The 20,753-nt window shown below is 43.4% G+C and overlaps 1 protein-coding gene across 5 annotated transcripts in view; it reads left to right on the forward strand.

Annotated features, from left to right (window-relative positions):
* The window catches only part of Hipk2 (homeodomain interacting protein kinase 2), a 193,343-nt gene that overhangs the window by 33,119 nt on the left and 139,471 nt on the right, over window positions 1–20,753 (forward strand). The window contains exon 1 of one of the 5 annotated variants that reach the window (XM_085840690.1): window positions 15,774–15,858. The exons of the other annotated variants lie outside the window; for them this stretch is intronic. The gene's annotated coding sequence lies outside the window, so the exon portion shown is untranslated. Of the gene's footprint in view, window positions 1–15,773; window positions 15,859–20,753 lie in introns of those variants that run through there. 5 annotated transcript variants of the gene reach the window in all.

Raw genomic sequence — 20,753 nt, forward strand, 5'->3', positions numbered from 1 at the left:
GTGGGCCCGCTTGTTCCTGAGAGCTATCCCTGTCACTTTGAGAAGGTATAAAGTTGTAAAAGCACAGTCCCGATCTAAATACTTGGCCTTTCCTTAGACATGGACTTGGTGGGTTATGGACGGATGTACTGACTCCTCTCAAGTTAGTCAAGTAGTTCTTGGTGTCTGGGAGATGTGTCTTAGAGGACAAAGTGTGTCTTGGAGGACAAGGCTAGCCCAGATGCCTTTGGTTGTTCATACTTTTTACATATTTGTAGCTGTCTTCAGACACACCAGAAGAGGGCATCAGATCTCATTACAGATGGTTGTGAGCCACCATGTGGTTGCTGGGAATTGAACTCAGAATGTCTGGAAGAGCAGTCAGTGCTCTTAACCACTGAGCCATCTCTTCAGCTACCCTGGCATCTCCGAACATCTTGACCTGCCTGTACCTTACTGAAATCTTAGAAAAACCTCCAGAAGGTTGCTGACTAATTAGGATGCTAAGGTGTAAAATTACTGTGTTGTAGTTAAAAGATACCTTAGAATAACCAATCCATTATTTTCTAGTCTTTTCTCCTGATAAAAAATATTAAATACTTGGTGTGGTTTAAAAAGTTTCTCTTTGATAAACAAATTTGGGCTCTAGGGTATATTGCACGCCCTCTTGGTGATTCACAGTGAGCTCTATGAAGTTCTGCAGTAAAGGCAATAACTTAGTATTATTTTAACCTGTCATTTCAGAAACTATTTGACCCTACTTCCTTCCTCCCATAAGTATTAACACCCCACAGGATACTAAGCACATTTTAGAAACCATCTTTCTTTTATAGCCAAGGAAACCTATGCTTGTAAATGTTGACTTCTTTAAAATCCACACTTGAATTTGTATTCCCCAACTCCTACTCTATTGCTTCTTCTACAGATTATTGCCTTCACATTTGACTAGAGCCATCATGTTTGAGTAAGTGTGTAGATTTGTTTCTTATGTTTCCAGGTAGTAGCTCATGTAGCCAGGCTCCATCTCAGTCTCCTAAGTGCTAGGATCGCAGCATATATATGAGCCAGCTGGGTTTTAAAAAAAATATTCTTATTTGTATTGTTAATAACAAACACAGGCATTAGAGTTAGACTGGGAAACATTTGAAGTCTGTCCCTGTCCTTTGGCCAGCTTATGACCTTGGGTAGCTAGGCCTGCTGGTATCCCTGAGTCTGTTCCCTCTGCAGAGAGACTGATGACAATGACAAACTCACAGGGGTGCTGTGATGATTGGGTGAGAGTTTCTATAAAGATCATAACTGCATTGTTTTGTTTCCTCTGACTTTTTGCCATCACACCAGTGATCTGGGACTTTAAAGGCTGAGCATATTCCAGATGCTAAAAGCTAACCACAGTAATTGTAGTGGGTATGTACTGAGTGCCAACTGGAAGAGTAAGTGCACACAAGATGGCATGACTGCCTATGGCAATGTAGAGCTGTACTAAACTGCTAGCTACTCATGGGATTGGAAGTAACATAGAAGGGAGGACAGGTCAGAGCAGATTAGCTGGGGCCAGGTGAACAGCTGTGTATGGTGGGACAGATGCCAGCTCACAAGCCACCTGCCTCTCTTTTTTTTACCACCACAGGTTAAAATGTGCCTGAGATACCAGCATGCCTTTGGAATACAATTTAAAAGCAAAATAATGTCAGGCCTGCCAATAAAGTCTGTCCTGAGGAGAGTGGGTTGAAGGACAAGAACATTTCAGATGAACAGGGGCATGAAGGCCCAGGAATGGGGGCCCAGATATAGAGGCTGTGCCTGAGCTGAGTGTTTCTTGGGTAGATACATGAAAGGCATTCACTGATGCATAGCTCCTTGCTCTCTCTCTCCTATGGAAGGATGTCTTCCTTACCTCATCAACCTGACCTACCCCAGTCTCAAAGCTTGCTTCTTTGCCTAGCTCTGGAATTTGTACTTCTGCCTAAAAATGACAAGAATAAAGCCTTGGCATTCGGTTCCTGCCAGCTCTGGGAGGACCCATGCCCAGCACTGAATCATCAATTGTACAGGTGGTAGACTTGATCTCTCCCCTAGTTGCCAGACCATAAGGGTACAGTTTCTTTATTCACTCTGGAATATACCAGGACTAACAGACTTTTAAGTCCTAATGCACCAGTTTTCCTAATACATCCCTTGGATTACTGTTCTCTGTTTTCACCTGCCCCTTACCTCTTCCATCTTTCTTCTAGTTTCTCAGTAGGCACTTTAAAGAGTATGCCCTAGAGCAACAGTAAATAACTCTACTGAGTTCCTGACCAGTGGCCCGTGATGGGACAGTGAGAGCATGTCAGTTTGCATCCCACTGCAGCTGCTCCTTGCACAGAGTGCCTCTTCATCTGGTGGCCTGGTGCACATTGTGCCAGCCTTGACTGCCATGCCAGGTGCTGGCATGCTCTTGGGAGGATGCAGGCCAGCCATGCTGCTGACACCAATTGCCTCCCTCGCAGCTTTCCTTGCTTATTTGCCTTGAGTTGAACAGACCCTGAATCCTGCTCTGAATGTAGCCTATGTTTCTACTGATGACAGGAGGACAGCTGTTTCTATAGAATTGCTTTCAGTGTGTCTTGCCTGGAACCATTGCCTGGAACATGTATGTTGGGACTTTTGGGGAGTTCAGAAGGCTAATTTAGAAAATGGGTAATGATTCCTTAAAAGTCTAAACATGAAGTCCTCTCATGACCCAGCAACCCCACTCTACAGATAAACCCAAGAGTAATGGAGAAATTTGCTCAAGTTTCTTGCAGCATTGTGTGTTACAGCCAGAAAGCACAAACAACCCAGATGTCCATCACTGAGGAGTGGAGAAACAAACTGTACCAGATCTATTAAATGTTCTCTGTGGCAGTGAAGGAGAATGAAATGCGGACACGTTCATGGAGAAACCTTGAGAGACTTCTACAGAGTGAAGGAAGACAACAAAGCCCACGGGCTGTATGATCCCACTTATGCTGAGTGTCTAGAATAGGCAAGTCCATAGAGACAGGAAGTGGATCAGTGGTTGCCAGGGCCTGCGGGAAGGGGAGATGGGACAGATGACTGTGGGATTTCTGTTCAGAGTGATGAAATGTTTTAGAATTAGTGATGACAATCACATGGCTCTATTTGAAATCACTGAACTGTACATTTTAAGAGGGCAAGCTTTGTGACGTGCAAATAAAATGTCAAGAAGGTTTACTAGTTTTAAAAACCACCCTAAACACGCAGCAAACTCTTCAGAGACACAGGCCCTAGCAAAAAAGAGGTGAGGCAGTGTGCCCTAGAAGGAGCAAGCATTGATGTTGTCCAAGAGAGCAGCACGGGGAGGGGATAGATAGCAGGGGGTGGGGAGGGCGGGACCCAGACTACAGTGGCTAAAGAGTAACATCCATCCATAGACAGTTAATGATTTTCATTTGGAAATAATTTCAAATTTAAAAACTGAAAGAAAATCACAAGACCCTGGACTGTCACCTGGGCATTGTCATCTGACCTTTGGTTGGCAGCTTCCTTTCCTGCAGTGTCCGGAGAGATGCATTCCCAGCAGGTTTATACTGTGGTTTGGCTAATGGCAGGAAAGTAAGCCCCTGCTGAGATGATTTTCTCCTGGAGCTCACTGGCTTGAGGAGGCTGCTGGTAACTCACTCAGGAGATCTGAGGCTAGGAGGAGGCTGCTGGTAACTCACTCAGGAGATCTGAGGCTAGGAGGAGGCTGCTGGTAACTCACTCAGGAGATCTGAGGCTAGGAGGAGGCTGCTGGTAACTCACTCAGGAGATCTGAGGCTAGGAGGAGGCTGCTGGCTGCTGACCATTGCCTTACAAGTTTTCTACCCCTCAGTTTCCAGATTTTTGTGGAGTAAAAGCTGGGAAGTAAGACATCAATATGTGTATTCTTTATTCTTTTCTGAATTTCTATTTAGAATGTATTCTCATACCTTTAGTTTTGATTTAGCAAGTTTTAGAAAAGAAACTATTTAGCAAGGTAAGGCTCACTGAAGAGATCAGCCGGACTACTGTATGAACCACATCATTTGAGCTAGGACAGAAAGGGGGAATGGGTTTCTTTAGGGAAGGTGGGAAGGGGGGCCCATTTGTATCTAGGTAAAACAGAATGCAGATGCTTGGCTAGCAGACCCAGGACCACAAAAGCTGGCCTGTGAGAGCCACACAGGCACAGTACAAGACTGCCTTGACATTTCAGTTTGTCTTGGGGGAGCCAGCTGAGTGTGTTTGTTTGCTGCAGGTGAAGTACCACAAACGTCTTCAGTATCCACCATTAGATGGGATGTACAAACTTGGATCATTTTCTTTATATTTTAGAGGAATCAGAAGCACCCTCGTTGGCACTTTTTTTTTTCTTCAATTCACCCTGTAAGGCTAGAATTGTGTTTCCTTTTAGTATTGTGGCTTTCCTTAAATCTCACCCCTACTAAGGACTTGGATTTTATGTTCTTTTGTAGCATCTCCCAGTTTTGACTGAGAACATGGTCATTGTAACTCAGGGGACCAGGCTGAGAGCTGATTTAGTTTCCAATCAGCTTTGGCCTTAGAAAATGAGGGCAGGCTGGATGGAAGCTTGGTCAGAAGTGTGTGTCCTCTGCATTCTGCTGCCTGTGGTCCTTTGGGGATGTACTTCACCTAACTGGACACAACTGTGCCTCATCTCTTTGTGGTGACAGAGTAGTGTGCCTTTGTTCAGCCTGGCACTTGAACTGCAGGGCGTGCCCTTCCCTCTTCTCGCAGCTGTTTGCCTGAAGTGGCCATCTGAGTCTGGGTTTTTTCCAGTCTGCTCTCTTCTGCCATCAGTCTCAAGGCATTAGATAGGCCCTCGGTCTCCTGTCTTTAGCCAGGCCTTCTTACCCTGTAGCAGTGAAGAGTTAATCCACATTGATCTCCCAGGCAGGTCACACGCACTTCTAGCCACCCGCCAGAGCTCTCTGGATTCCTGAAAGAAAGACATACAGGCACACACACACATACACACACACCGATTTTTTTTTAATACGCCTTACTAGCTCAATGCTGGGGACTTCCTGAACCTCTCCATGGCTAGCACACACTTCCCTCCGGTATTCCTGAGTTAACATTTTCCAAGTATATATTTTATTTTTGCTGCCCTGCTTCCTTCTGGGCAGCCCTCCCATGGGACGGCTTTCCCTTAGTGCCTACATTTCAGCTGTCTCACCCTCCTCTCCTTCACATGGTGGAATCCTTCTTCTTCTCCTCTTCTTTTTTGCCCAGGAATCCTAAAAGTCCCATCTCTTTAACCCTGCCCAGCCATTGGCAACTTTATTTCCCAATCAGTGCCAACTGGGGGCAGGCTTCCTTTAGCCTACATGCAGGACATTGTAAACAAGGTTTTGGGGGTAACACAATTAGCATGAGAACACAAGCCACTATATTACTCTTCTACTGGCATCATCCTTTTTAAGATATGTGTGTAGGTGTTTTGCATACATGTATGTCTATGCATGCCTACTGCCTGTAGAAGCCATGGGAAGGCCTGAGAACCTCCTTGGAACTGCTGCTTGTGAGCTCTCATATGGGTGCTGGGAGTCAAACCCAGGTCCTCGGAAAGCAACCAGTACTCCTAACCACTGAGCGTCTCCAGCCCTCCTTACACCATCTTCATACAGGCTCCTATTACCTCACACATAGACACTGCCACAGTGGGCTTCACAGCCCACCACAGATAGCATCACAACCATCAGTCTTTGGCTATACATATCCATTTCTCATTCAGAAACCCTACTCCCTTCTCTCCCGTATCTGTTATGCCTCCAGGACAGAATCAAAACCAGGTGCTGGAGACCTCACACTCAGACACCAGCCTGTCTCTCCAAATCCATCTGCTGCTGTCCTTATGGGTTCAACAATGTTCAGCATTTGCATCTTCCCCTGTAAGGGTTCCCTGTAGATGATTTGGTCCTGCTTCATCTCATCTTGATTTTGATGGTTTGGTGTATCTGCAAACCATCCCTGGTCCTGTGAGAGGTAGATATCTCATAAATTTTAAATAAAAATAGATCCAATCTGTCCCTTCCCCCCAAGGTGAGGTCACCAGCCCTGATACTTGGGCCCCTTTCTCCTATATAAAGATATCCACCACTGGGAGTGCCTTGTCTCTGAGTCAGTGATATTTGATTGGTGAGGGTCACAGCTGCTTTCTGTGGTCAGTTATCTTTTCTGGTCTTACTCCACAGCATGCTGGCTTTTAAAAAACAAGCAGTACTTTTGTACCATTTTGCTTGTACATATACATACTCAGCAGATAGTTTTGGCTATTCACCATGACCTATAGAATCCTTAGTTTAGCAGATTTGAAAATCTGACTTTAAAAATTCTAGGATTATTTGATTCTGAAAGTCTGGTACAAGCTAGTTCATCTTTGGAGTGGCTGGCTAGTTGCTTACTCTGGATTGTTTGAATGAATGAAGCCTAGCAGCCAGTCAGGAGAACCTCACCTTTATGGTTCAAGGCCTTATCTGGGATCTCAAGAGAACAGAGGTGCTTGCTAAGTACAGAGTTAACCAAAAGGCATAGAGATGTCTAAGCAGAACGTCTGCTGTGGAGGAGATGTTTGTCTTTAAAGAATCAGTAAAACTCCAAACCCAACACCCTTAGCTTATCAGTGGGAAATCACAGACTCTCATTCCTAGACATCACCATGACCACTGTCAAATATCCTTGTAAGGCCTTTATTTTGGAATGTTTCATATATTGGGATTGCAAATGTATGGATATTATCATTAATTACACTTTAGGTTGGCAATTTTGGAGTCATAAATCAGATAACTTGTTAAATCCTGAATTTGTATATTTTTAAGGTTTCCTTCTCTTAAGATCTGTATATCTCCTAGGCTGGCCTCAAACTCCAGATCCTCCTGCCTCTGCCTCCTTCACCAGAACAGTGGATGCTCACAGCCATCCATTGGATGGAGCACAGGGTCCCCAATGAAGGAGCTAGAGAAAGTACCCAAGGAGCTGAAGGGGTTAGCAGCCCTATGGGAGGAACAACAATATGGGGGAACAACAATATGAACTAACCAGTACCTCCAGAGCTCCCTGGGACTAAACCACCAACCAAAGAAAGCACATGGTGGGACTCATGGCTCTAGCTGCATATGTAGCAGAGGATGGCCTAGTCGGTCATAAATGGGAAGAGAGGCCCTTGGTCCTGTGAAGGCTCTATGCCCCAGTGTCAGGGAATGCCAGGGCCTGGAAGTGGGATTGGGTGGGTTGGTGAGCAAGGGGAGGAGGAAGGGGATAAGGGTTTTTGGAAGGGAAACCAGGAAAGGAAATAACATTTGAAATGTAAATAAAGAAAATATTTAATTAAAAAAAAGATCTGTAGGTCTGTATGATATAATACTTCTACTAGGGAAGTGGAAAATACCTATGCCTTAAAATCCTGTATATAAAATTATGTATACTTTTGGAGTCCAGGGCAGTATTTGTTCAGTTGTTAATGAATCATTGGTACTCTGGGTGTGTAAGCAACATTATTTTTAAACCCATTGCTTACTTCAGTGATAAAGAGGGTACAGAATGTGCCGTGCTGGGCTTGAGAGCATACCATGAGTAATATCCATTACTACTATGATGTCAGAACTTGAATATTCTTTACCAAAAAGATAACCATTGCATCATGGAGCTGAGGAATCCCCCTGGAGCAGAGTGAGAAAGGCCCATTCTTCTCATAAGAAACACCAACATGTGATAAAAACAGATATTCCCCTGCAGGAACCCAGACCTGTTATCAGTAGTGTCCAGGCCCTGTTTGAAAGGCAGCTTCTCATTTTAGTAACCAGAAAGTGACTTGCCTCTAAGTTTCCAGGAGGCATTTTTTAATTCTATACCTTCTACTTATTCAGAAAAACATCTAGATGGTAATTGCTGTGTGCATACTTGAAGTCACTAACACTTATGATGGCCAGTGCCATCTCATTATTTATACCTTCATCTCTCTGAAACATTCTCACATTAAAATAAGGAAGAAAAGGGTTAAACTACTTAGTAGTTGTAAGTCATCCTCAGTAGTGTGAGCTCTGGTTTTGATGGCTAAGCACCTTGTGCATCAAGACAAAACCACATTCAGCCACAATGGCAACATTAAGGAAAAGTAGAGTGTTCCTTAGATGGTTCTGATACACACAGCAACAGATTGCTCACATGCATGCTCCATTGGGCCACTGAGGTCCTCCTCCAGTCCCCTGGCTAAACAGCTTCTCCTCCTTGGATCAGGGATGCTTATATAGCAAGGGAAAGAAGACAAATTCTCACCCTGGCTTCAAAGTTCTGGTCCAGAAACAATACCTCTCTCACACCTTTTTTTTTTTTTTTAAAAAAACTGGTTTAAGGCCTCACTTGTGGCCAAACCTAACTTTTGTATTATATGACTTGAGTCTCTTAAGTTCTAGCAGGAACTTTGAGTGAAAGGCTCAAGAAAAGTTACTAAGATTCAGTAAAAACAAACTGAAACATTTATAATTTTCTAAGACTTTATTTATAATTTTATTATAACTTTATTTATTTATAATTTTTGTGCTTTCGGTAGGTATTTTAGTAACATGGAATATGAAAATACATAAAAATAAATGCTTCACTTTCATAATTGTCCTAATACAAATTTCTTCCCATTTCATTTTTTTCTGCTCTCTTGTTCATTCATAAAAACCTGCATGCTGCATCCCTCACCTTTGCCAGCATGCTGAGTATTGTGAGTACAAGTCTTTACAACCTATCCTCATGTATTTGATAACCATGGTGGGCTGGCCAGCCTCACGCTACTCGTTTCTCACTATTCATCTTTTTAAGAGTTCACTGTGTGCCAGGGTTAGAAACAGAAAACACAACACTTGTTTAATGCACACAAAGCCCTTGTGATTTACTGCTATCATCCCCACTTTCTAGATGAAGGAATTGAGGTTAAGTGGCCTGCTGTATACATAGGGGTAGAACTGCTTCTGGCATAGCTGTTAGAGGCACAAAAATGATCTAAAACTAATCCTTGGAGCCCACAGCACAGTGACACTGGAGAGGACCGATATTGTGAGGCTATACCATCTACCACCACAGTGTACCATTTGACATCTCAACCATGGCCTGAGACACCAATGGCAGGGACCCATGTGAGAGCAAGCACTTCTGCCAGCTGTAGGCTAAGTGGCTTAGAATTATGGAGCTGTTGAGTAATAATATCAGGGGATATGTTCAATGACAGCGACTCACAGTATAATGTCTTTGTGAAAGACCACAGAACCCACTTTAGAGTCTGTATGAGTGAGTGTGGACTGTTGGATGTATGGCAAAGGGATCCCAGCTGCCTTCTATATCTGCACATGTATGCAGACACACACACATTACCATACACTGCGTTATTGTACTCCATAGTTTCCAAAGTGCACGGCAGTGTTTATTATTCTGAGGGTGCTCCTGATTCAGGGATTCTTTTTTCTCTTTGTTTCTCTGTGTAGTTCTGGCTATCTTGGAACTTGCTTTGTAGACCAGGCTGACCTTGAACTCAGAGATGCTCCTGCCTTTACCTACTGAGTGCTGGGATTAAAGGCATAGGCCATCACTGCTTTGCTCTTTTTTTTTTCCTCCTTCCCTAACTTTCTCTGCCTCCTCTCCTCATTGCTCTTGCCTGCCCTTTCAGTCACAGTAGGTGACACTTCCTCTGCTTCCCTAAACTGACCTGTAACTGAATTCAATCAGATGACAGTTGAAAGCAGGTGAGGGGAATGGCAAAGTTCTCCAGAGAATAAAAAAGGGAAGGTAGAGCTGCTGTAGCAAATAGGGTTGCCACACAGAGCAGCAAGAGCAGCAGATTGTCATACCCTCAGACGGAAGGTGAATGAGCCCTGCCTCGAGAGAATTCTCAGGGGAAGCAGGGCCCATCCATTTCCCATCATCAGCCTCACTGCGCCTAGGCAACATGCTCCACAAAGTTCTCTGAGCAGCTGGCTGGCAGCATCTGAGAAAGTATTCAGAGGAACACATAAAGGTGAGGACAGAGGCAGCAGCTGGGTGTGGTGGTGACAGCAGACCCTGTGTTATACTCCCCTTTCCTACCACAGCAAGAAGCTGAGGTTAGGAAAGGTGAAGTCTTGTTGTTCCTGTCTGTGCTCTTAGCATCCCCAGTGATGACAAAGTGAAGTTTCATGGTGTTCTGAAGTCAGACCTCAGTCATGATGCATGAATGTATTTGCATCATGAATTAGTTGTTCAGAGTCCTAGCTGGAATGGGAACAACAGTGTTGGAGGAAAGCTGTGGATACTTCTGCAGCTTTTCTGCCTAGAGGTGACAAATACAGGCTGTGAGGGCCATGAGGACAAGTTGCCATTTGGCGTAAGTGACAGCTAAAAATACTTTGTTATAGTTTGAGTGCAGACATGTTTTTCTCAGTGAAATACATCCTGAATTGTATTACAGAGTAGTATATTCGTTTCCTAGAGCTACTGTAACAAAGTAACACAAACCAGGTGGCTGAGAACCACAGAAATGTAAGCTTCTGCAGTTCTGGAGCTGCAGATGGGAAACAAAGGTGTCACCATGTAGAACTCTTTTCTCTTCCTAGGGTCTTGTGGATCCTGTAGTCTATGGTGTATCTTACGTTGCAACTGCATTCAGTTTCTGCCTGTGTCATTATGTGGACTTTTCTTTTCTTATAAAGGCACCAGTCAGGTTGGACTAGGACTCACCCTAATGACCTCATCTTAATTTGATTATACCTGTAAAGACCCTGTTTCCAAATAAGGCCACATTATAGACAGCTGCTGGGAGCAGGGAGTTCAACACACCCTTTTGATGAACAGATAGTAATAGAAAAGAATTTACCATAGTGGAAGACACCAACATGGGAAGCTCTGCTTCTAAGTGTATCAGATTTTCTGGCTAAGCTTGAAAAAAACAATTTAGTAGTGGACTGAGCATGGAATAAGCAAACATTTGGGAATATCCAATTTTCTTCACACCAGCTTATGAGTCTCACTTTATAATTTATAAGGCATTTCTAAGGGATAGCATAATTCATGTGAGGCTGACTGACCTTACCAGCCAACTACTCGGCCTCCTCAGTGACTGTTGTAAGTCTGGGTTGCTGAGGTGGTCACTAAGGACAGAGCTGCTGGCACACAGAGGACAGTACACCTGCCAATGGCAGGGAGTGGCTCAAGGGATCAGGGAGGAAACGCATGAGAAGATCTGTGACTCAGTACCTGAAGCTGACCCACTGCAAGTATGATCATTCTGATTTAGAACATTCTGGGGCCAAAGCCTTCTAGAGTTTGGGAGGTGGTACTTACATGGATTTTAACTATAGCTGCTGTTTTTACAGTTTGTGGATGTTTGCTGCTTTTTGTTTAATTGATAGTTTATCTTTTTCAGAGCTTTGCTTAGAAACAACATACATAACTGGGAAAAAAAAAACTACTAGACTTTGGACAAAAAAGAGCAATTTTGGTGAGAATTCAGAGACTTATTACCATTAACAGCACAGTGAGCATGAGGAGGGACCCTCCCTTCCCCAGCCTGCTCCACACATAGCTGCAGCATTGTCACAGCTGTCCATTAGAGGGTCTTCATGGAGGCTTCAGACCTGTCCCACATGTTCAGATTTAGAACTTCTTGTTGATGTCTTTAACCTGCTACTTGCCTTGATACCCAAGTCACTGCAGTGACTTCACATGCACAGATATAGCTCTCTATGGCCTCCCCCAGACACACAATGATACTCTGCAGAACTCAGTTTAGTGTAAGCACTTTGCTCTTACTTGTTTCCATATGTGTGACTAAAATACACTTACAGGTTATTTAAGGCAGGATTCAGGGAAAGCACAACATGAAATATCTTACCTCAAAGGATAAAAAGGAAAGGCTGTAGTTTTATTTTATTTTATTTTATTTTAAATGTTATGTCATCTTGACAACATTACATTTTAGTAAAGTGCTTCTGGGCTTCTTAAACTTATAGTTACTATATGTATTTTGTGCCCCCCAAGTTCATATGTAGAATTCCTGACCCTTAGGACCTCAGAATATGACCTTGTTTAGAAAGAGAGCGTTACAGAGATTACTGACTTACTGGTTCCCTCTTTGTCAAAAATTAGCCCTTCTTGGTGTTCCGAAGTAGCTTCCTTAGGGTGGACCATCAGTATGACAGATGTCCTTATCAACGGGAGAAATCTAAACTTATGTATATACAGGGAGGACAGGACACAAGGAAAAGATAGCTATGTAAAAGCCAATTGGGGAGGCTTGAAAGACCTCATTCCCTCCCTTCTTGGACCAAGCCTGACCATGCATTGATTGTGGTCCTCTGGCCTGTAGAACTGTGAGATGCTATTTTGTCATTAGCCAGCCACCAGCTGCAGTGCTTTGTTAATAAGGAGTTGTACTGGCTGGTTTGGGGTGTCAACTTGACACAGGCTGGAGTTATCACCAAGAAAGGAGCTTCAGCTGGGGGAAATGCCTCCATGAGATCCAGCTGTGGGACATTTTCTCAATGATCAAGGGGGAAAGGCCCCTTGTGGGTTGGACCATCTCTGGGCTGGTAGCCTTGGTTCTATAAGAGAGCAGGCTGAGCAAGCCAGGGGAAGCAAGCCAGTAAAGAACATCCCTCCATGGCCTCTGCATCAGCTCCTGCTTCCTGTCCTGCTTGAGTTCCAGTTCTGACTTCCTTCAGTGATGAACAGCAATGTGGAAGTGTAAGCTGAATAAACCCTTTCCTCCCCAACTTGCTTCTTGGTCATGATGTCTGTGCAGGAATAGAAACCCTGACTAAGACAGGAGCTGTACCAGACGAATATGCCTATGTTAGCAGCCACTGGCTTTTTGTTAGTTGGACAGGCTTGGTGATCCATGCCTGTAATTCTAGAAAACTGAGAGGGAATTGCGAGTGTTAGGTTATCCTGGGCCACACAGTGAGATCCTGTCTCAAGCAACACATGCCATTGTTCTTGCATTTTGTTTGTTTTCAATAAGTCTCCATCATTGCAACTCTAATTTGAAAGGGGGTTTTGGAGTTGTTTTTCACAAACTTGTTTTCCTTTTCTTGTTGCTGCATATTTATTATAGAGACTGGGAAATGTGTATCTTCTCAGTAGTCATCCAGATTGGTTGTACTTCTGGGAATGTATCATTACTATTTTCAGTGTTCTTACACATGGTAGGAAAGTGCTGTCCCTCTACTACCTCCCCAGGCCTTGCCAAGTTGAGAGCACTCAGACTGCTTGTGAACACTAACATGTTCTAGACAGCAGGTCCTCATCCACTGCACGGCATTGGGTGTATGCATGGTCAGTATAGGGGAGTCACAAAAAGTCACTAAAGAGAAGCTTGGGGTTGAGGGTAAGGTTAACAACTTTCAGAAAGAGATGAGAAGAGAGTCTGAACACCAAGAAGGGCTGATTTTTTGACAAATAGTGAACCGTAAGTTGGTAAATGTCTGAGGAATTTTCAAATAGCAGGGGAAAAATGTTTTTTGAATTAAACACAACTTATGGTAAAATTTAAAGAAGCATAGCCTATGGCAGATAATACAAAAGGCTTGGAAAGTTCTTAAGAGAATTACATTTCTTGGAAAAGCAAAGGGCATGTGTGGTGTGTCTGCTTCTCTTCCCTGGAGGGAACTCCTCCTTTCTCCTCCGACCTCTGGGAGAAAGGAGGGCTGTTGACACATTCCCGCCAGGCCCAGCCACTCCTCCTGTTTCCATTCTCCTGGACCAATCCCCTAACTGTGGTTTTTCACTTCATTCTTGGCTTTCCCCATGACTCATGAGTCCCCCTCATAGTCTTTGACATCCTCTCTGTACCCTCCAAGGATGACTGTATATGGCGTCTGTTAGACTTTCAGGATTGCTTCTCCTGGGAAACAGTGTTACTCACATAAATTCCATTTTTATCAAGATTTCAGCGTCTGCAGCTGCAACATCTTGTTCATTCTTCCACCTGACTTTTTCCTTGTTGTCTGTAGCATAGCCTCTTCATTGTTGCTGGCACCTAGCAGGAGCCTTTTCTGGTTCTCACAATCAGTAGTAACTCTCAAGAGTCTCAGCACAGAAGCCTTTCTTTGTAGTGTCTATTCCACATTCTGTCTTTCAATATATTGGACCTTTCCCATTGCCTTTGGTTTATCCATGCATAAGTTTAGGCCACCTTGCCACCTTCTCCTTTTGGCTAATCCTCCACAGGCTTAGTCCATTCTATTGGGTTCCGTTCTCCTTTCAAAATGGTTTCTCTTCATTCAAGAGTCAACCTGAGGCTGGAGATGACTACATTGGTAAAGTGCCTGCTGTATAACATGAGGACCTGAGTTCTCTAGTACCGGCAAAAAGCTGAGCACGTGAACGCAATCCTAGCACTGGGAAAGTGGCTCAAGCTTCCTGACCAGCCAGTTTAGTTGAATTGAGTGTTTCTGGGTCTCGTTTCCAAAAATAAAGTGGAGAGCAATTGAGAAAGATACCTTACACTAGCCTTCTGCCTACACGCGCGCGCACACACACACACACACACACACACACACACACAGAGAGAGCAACTCTGCACAGAGGTACCAGATGCTCCCTGTCAAACACCAGCAGCTCCTGATGCTAACTTCAGTTAAATTAACCAAGTTCTTGTTTCCTTGTTTTAGTGGAAGTTAATGCCAGGATACCTGAGCATAGATATCCAGTGCTTGTTATTTAACTTGTTGGAAACTCTTCTCCCCAAGAAAAAAAGTTTGGCAGCATGTTCCATCATCCCTCTGTTACCACCTGCGGACCTACTTCTCATCCCTCAGACACACTTGGTTCCTCGCCTTTCTTCTCCCTCTGCTTTGAAACCTGTCAGTAACTTGCCGGTTTTTCTCTCTGAAGCCATATATTTTCCCCCTTTCTTTCTGTTTTCTCAGACAGTTCCTCGGTTCAGATCCCCCTCCCCTCCCCTCTGGGCTATTGTGACAACCTTCCTGTTTGCCATGCAACCTCTCCAGGCCACTTAGACTAAGGCTTCTTACTCAAGACCAGTGTTCTGGCCACTGTTCCATTGCATATTGAAAAAGGGATAATTGCTTCTTAGAAGAGACATATTTAGTTTTTAAAATAATTTTAAAACATTTCTCAACCATCATCCTGACCAGAGGAGACACAAATGATAAACACCATGGTCATTGCTGTGGGTATCCGTTATGGTTGATGCAGTCAACTCTGTCCTGTAGTATAGATCTGTTTCCTCTTCTTGTTGGCTTTCGTCTGACCATGGGTGCTACTCTGCCTGGCCTCATGTTCAATTCTTCTAATTCAAGAACCAAACAAGTGAAGCAGAAGCTTGAGTAATGATACGAGTTTGAGATCTAGGCAGACCTCAGTTCCAAATTCAACCCTGCTAGTAGCAAAGTGACTTTAGGTGACGTATGTCATTTCCCTAAGCACATTTACCCATTTGTTCACTAGGAGAAATGCACCTTACCTCACAGTACTGAGGAGTAAGCACCTGGAGTCCAGAAAAGAGCAGGGGTGACCATGAAAGTCTCAGAAACTTGGTTAATTACATGTGTGGTAACCGAGTAAGAGCCACAGGCTGGGTCAGGGGCGAGCTGGCTCCTCATAGCAGCTTTGTGTGTTTAGAAGTGTTTTTAGACTATTAGAGCCACCAGAATCTAAGGAGGCAGTTGGTATGCAGTGTCCACTGGAGGTTGATTATTGCCTTTGTGTTTGTTAATATATTACTGATACGCAAATGTGCTTCAGTTGTTTCCAAGCAAAGCAGAAGCTCTCTGAGGACAGAGACAACAGTGCTGGTTGCTCTCTACTGCGCGACTGAGGAATTACACCCTCCTAGTAGGATCCTGGAACACCAGCCTAACCTTCTGAAAGGTCATCCATCTTTATAATCACAACTCACATCTTATCAAATCTTGCCTGGCTATAACCTGAGTGAGTTCTTCTCTGAACTGTGCTGTTTACTTCGGCAGTTGTCCTTTTAAATTGGCGTAGGACTTTATGCTATGAGACTTTTAAGCTCCTTTAGGTCAATGGTGATGCCTTTTTCTTTTTTCTTTTTTCTTTTTTTTTCTTTTCTTTGACATGGTCTCTTACTTTGTACTGGCTTCCAGTTCAGCGATATGTTTACCTTTGCCTCCTGGGTGCTTGGATTAAAGGCATGTGATACCATGCCCAGCTAATGGTGATGCTGTAGATGTTTTTGTATTTCCCTTCTACCCCATGCCAGTCTTATAAAGAGAAGACCTGTAATGCAGACCAGATGATTGAGTTAGTTTATTTTCCAGATGCTCATCGCTGCTGCAATCGTATTGCTGCTGTCATTATCAGTAAGGATTCTGAAGAACTTGTGCTTAATTTTACACTGCTCAGGTGGAGTCATATCATGTATCTGACATTATACAACTAGTGCATAGACACTCTCTGATTGAAAATGATATAAAAGCCCCAAAAGATATTTAGTACTCACTGTTTTGAAAATCAGTCACTTAGAAACAGGTAACCTGAAATTGCTTCACACTCTTTTAAAATACAAACCTGACACACAGAATAATTATTACAGTTATGAATATTCTGTAGTATATCAATGAAGAATTTTTTTCTAATACTCTTCAATCTCCTCTGAGGCATTAAATAATCACAAGTTTATCAAGGACTATACAAATTTTCCCTTATCTAGGTGTTTAAAATTTTCCATTTGATACATATTTCCTTTTAGGGGAAGAGTGGGAGGTTTTGAGACAGAGTTTTTCTGTGTAGCCCTGGCTATCTTCTGTAGACCAGGCTAGCCTCTGACTAGGAGATTCATCTACCTCTGCCTCCCAAGTGCTGAGATTAAAGACATACCCCACTACGCTCAGCCATAGACATATATTTCTAACATTGATTTATAACTTATATCTTATGTGCAAAATATTATATAGAAGACAGGATATTTTGTTAAGTATGGGAATGAATTATTTTTATTATGTATTATAGGGAAACAAAATAACATTGTAACTTTCATCAGATACTCATTATTCAGGCAGTATATGCTTGGAAGGTTTTAGGAAGTGAAGAGGTTAGTACCTCTCATGGGGCTCTGGACTCTATGCTCTTTAACTATGTAACTGGATTTTGAGTGGCAATCTATTTCATATCTGCCAAGCCTAAATTAAACCTTAAATACTGATAAAAATGATGCCTATTTTTACTTATAATTCCTTCTCTTGAGCTTTGCTGAATTCAATGAAACTGAGTTCAATGAAAAAAATTAATCATATATAACCCTCACTTATCCCTGTAGTTTCACCAGAGTCTGATCTTCCAGTAGATAATTTGGGGTGGTGAAATGGAAAGGAAATGTACTCACATGTGAAGCAACTTTTAGTTCATCCAATTGTGAAATAAAAAGTTATGAAGAAACTAAGCAAATATGTTAGGAAAAGTACACTAAATAAGCCAGTCTTTTAACAAATGTCATTTTTAAATATAGTAGGTTTAAAACTGAAGATCATGAAAACTTTTAGCTTTTTAGGTGAGTATGACAACCAACAGTTGTAATCCAACACTGAGTTGAAGGCTAGATGGTCCTACTTGAAGCTAGCTGAGCTATATAGCAAGACCCTGCCTCAAAGAGGCAGAAAAAGTTGCCTACAACTCTGAAAGGGTTTCTCATTAAACCTTGAAGACTAAGAAAGACAACGAGCCACAGAGTTGTCCAGGCTTGAGCTTCAAATCGGGGTCTGATTTTTGCCCCTATTCCAGGAGCCCACACCATGACCTGATGTCACAGCTTTCAACTCATCCCTGTGTGAGGAGATTGTGTGGGGCCTGTGTTAATGGGATGAGCATGCCACAATAGTCAGGCTGTCTCACCCTCCCAAAGACACCGCTCCCAGAGCCACATGTGTACTGGTGCTTGCTAATTTACAATCTGAAGAATGGTCCAGGATTTTATACAGAGGCTGGAGTCGAGTGTGATGGAAGTTTGTGGGCATCCATGGCACCCATGAAAAGACTACAAGGCAGATGCTTTGAAACCCAGGTTTATTGTACATACGTTTTAATGTGAAGTGGGCATTTGCAGGAAACCTAAAGAGCAGTTCATCTTCATTGTTTAAGCATGCAGGTTACCAAAAGGCACTTGAAACCTTTGGGACCTGGGTTTGTTTGATACATAAGACAGTCTTGTCTTTGTTGTAGTGATAAGGAATGACTGAAAATGTTCACTGTAATTCTGTGTGACTGTTTTTAATCAGGTTTATAGGCACTACTTTTTATTTGTCATGAAGTGAGGAATTTATTGCATACAACTGAGATGTAAGTTAGCTACGTTTCTAGTGAGTTTGTAAGTATATCTCTTTTATTGGTAGTTTGTCCATAAGCCCAGAAATATGGAAAGATGTGTTCGATGCTCATGCCTTTGGCCTGCTTACGAGCCAGAGGCATGGTAGTGAGAATACTCCTTTGTAGACACTTGACCCTATGTCTCAGCAATCACTGGATATACAGCCATTATGTAGGGTTTTATCTTGAGAGGCCACCAAGGCTTTTAGAGAAAGGTCTGGTGGGCTATACCTCTAAGGAGCAGGTGTAATTATTGCAGATTTATTGTGTTATTCCCTGGGTCCTCCATACTGCCCTTCAGGGAGTTAAACCTATCCTTGCTAGAAGGGGTCAAAGCCACGTTTTCTTCTAAGAGCCCAAGAGGAGACACCGAGATTGAAATTTTATATAGGATCAAACTGAAGATGTCCAGTCAGCACTTGCCAATTCTGAGGGGAAGTTATTACTATTATTATTTTGTGTATATATGAGGTCAGTAGTCCTTGAAGAGTACAGGGGTCAAACCATAAAGAAATGAGAGGAAACATTTAGCTTTTCCTTTAGAGTGGAAAACATACAGGTCTCCCCCGGCTCTTCCCTGTCCCTTGCCTTAGGGATCTGAACAAATGGAGTGGCAAAGGTTGTGGGCTTAACAAAGAGAGCTAAACTAACCAGGAAGGGTTGTTCCAGAAAAGACTTCCAAGGAGAAATGTTTAGACATAAGTTTGATTATGGATGTGAGATTATTTTAAAATGAAGCTACAAACTGCCAGTGTTTTATTCCTTATAAAGATTTTAGGGCTTAAAAAATCATCCTTAGTGACTTTCTTTAGCTATATTTTGTTTGAGCATTCTCCTTCCCACACCCACAGGAAGATGGACTGTGCCATAGAACAAAGGTAAAAAGGTTGTTGGAAACATTAGGTCTAGTTCTTGGAATAGTGGCTGTTGACCTCAGCAGTGACCACAGCAGCCCCAGCCAGAGTCTGAGGCAGCTGCTGGCCACAATGATGGGTATAGAGAGGTTCCAGCCATGCAGGTCTCCTTGCTGATCCTGGGCATCTGTCACCCAAGGCAGCCAGTGATTATTTCAACAGTTTATGACCCTTGGCTATCATCCCAATAACAAATAAGTCATAAGCTACCCTCTTCCCCTTTGTAAAATTCCACTCTGCAACGTGGCCTCTCTAACAAGAACTTCTGAAACAGTGAGGACAGGGACCAGTGCCTCTGAAGCTCTGTGTGTAATCAGCTTATTTCTTCTTTCCCCTCCTACTCTCCCTTTCCTTCAGTAACTTGAGTGAGAAGCAAGAGACAGTCAAAGGACAGAGCTGAAGCAGACGTTAATTTTGCTTAGTCTCTTCTGTTCATAGGTAGCTTAAAGCCAAGGATTGCTCTCTTCTGTATTACTTCAAGGGTATCAGACCTTTTGACATTGTAACAAAATGTCATTTGCAAATGTGTTGGACCAAATTCATTAGTGTACTGGAACACATGAAGCCAGCAGGCCACAGGTTGAACTTGTCTGGCTTATAGCATGTGTAACTATATGAATATTTAAGTGATATTAGTAAGTAGAGAATAACTACTTTTTGTGATATGGTATTAGGAAAATATTGACATAAAAGTAAGTGAAAAGTATGGTTGCATGACAAACCAAAATAATCATGTCAAACAGAAATCATGTCAGATATGCACAGGCATATTAGTCATAGTACCCAGGTGAACCTTGAAGTCAGCTTTCAAACCAGAAGGGAAGTCTCACAGTAAAGGCAGATTCAGAGTAGAGTTTAGGCTAAGACCAGACCTGCCTCCAGGAAGTCAGAGCACATGCTGCCATGGCACAGGCAGAGCATGACTGTCCAGCCAGCACAGGAGCTGAACAGCCTCTGCCTTGGTATTGTTTTTTCATTCTAGAGTATTTGTTTTGAGTCAGGGTCTCCTCCTACTACTACCCCTCTTCCTCCTCCTCCTCCTCTTCTTCTTCTCCTCCTCCTTCTCCTCCTCCTCTTCCCCCTCCTGCTCCTCCTCCTCCTGCTCCTCCTGCTCCTCCTGCTCCTCCTCCTCTTCTTCTCCTTCTCCTGCTCCTCCTCCTCCTCCTTCTCCTCCTCCTGCTCCTCCTCCTCTTCTTCTCCTTCTCCTCCTCCTCCTGCTCCTCCTGCTCCTCCTCCTCTTCTTCTTCTCCTCCTGCTCCTCCTCCTTCTCCTCCTCCTGCTCCTCCTCCTCTTCTTCTCCTCCTGCTCCTCCTCCTCTTCTTCTCCTCCTCCTCCTCCTGCTCCTCCTGCTCCTCCTCCTCTTCTTCTCCTCCTGCTCCTCCTCCTCCTCCTTCTCCTCCTCCTCTTCTCCTCCTCCTCCTCCTGCTCCTCCTCCTCTTCTTCTTCTCCTCCTTCTCCTCCTCCTCCTCTTCCTTCTCCTCCTCCTCCTCTTCCTTCTCCTCCTGCTCCTCCTCCTCCTCTTCTCCT

This window comes from Mus caroli, unplaced genomic scaffold (assembly GCF_978045245.1).
Source record: "Mus caroli unplaced genomic scaffold, Mus_caroli_1 scaffold_7, whole genome shotgun sequence".
NCBI classification, from domain to species: Eukaryota; Metazoa; Chordata; class Mammalia; order Rodentia; family Muridae; genus Mus; species Mus caroli.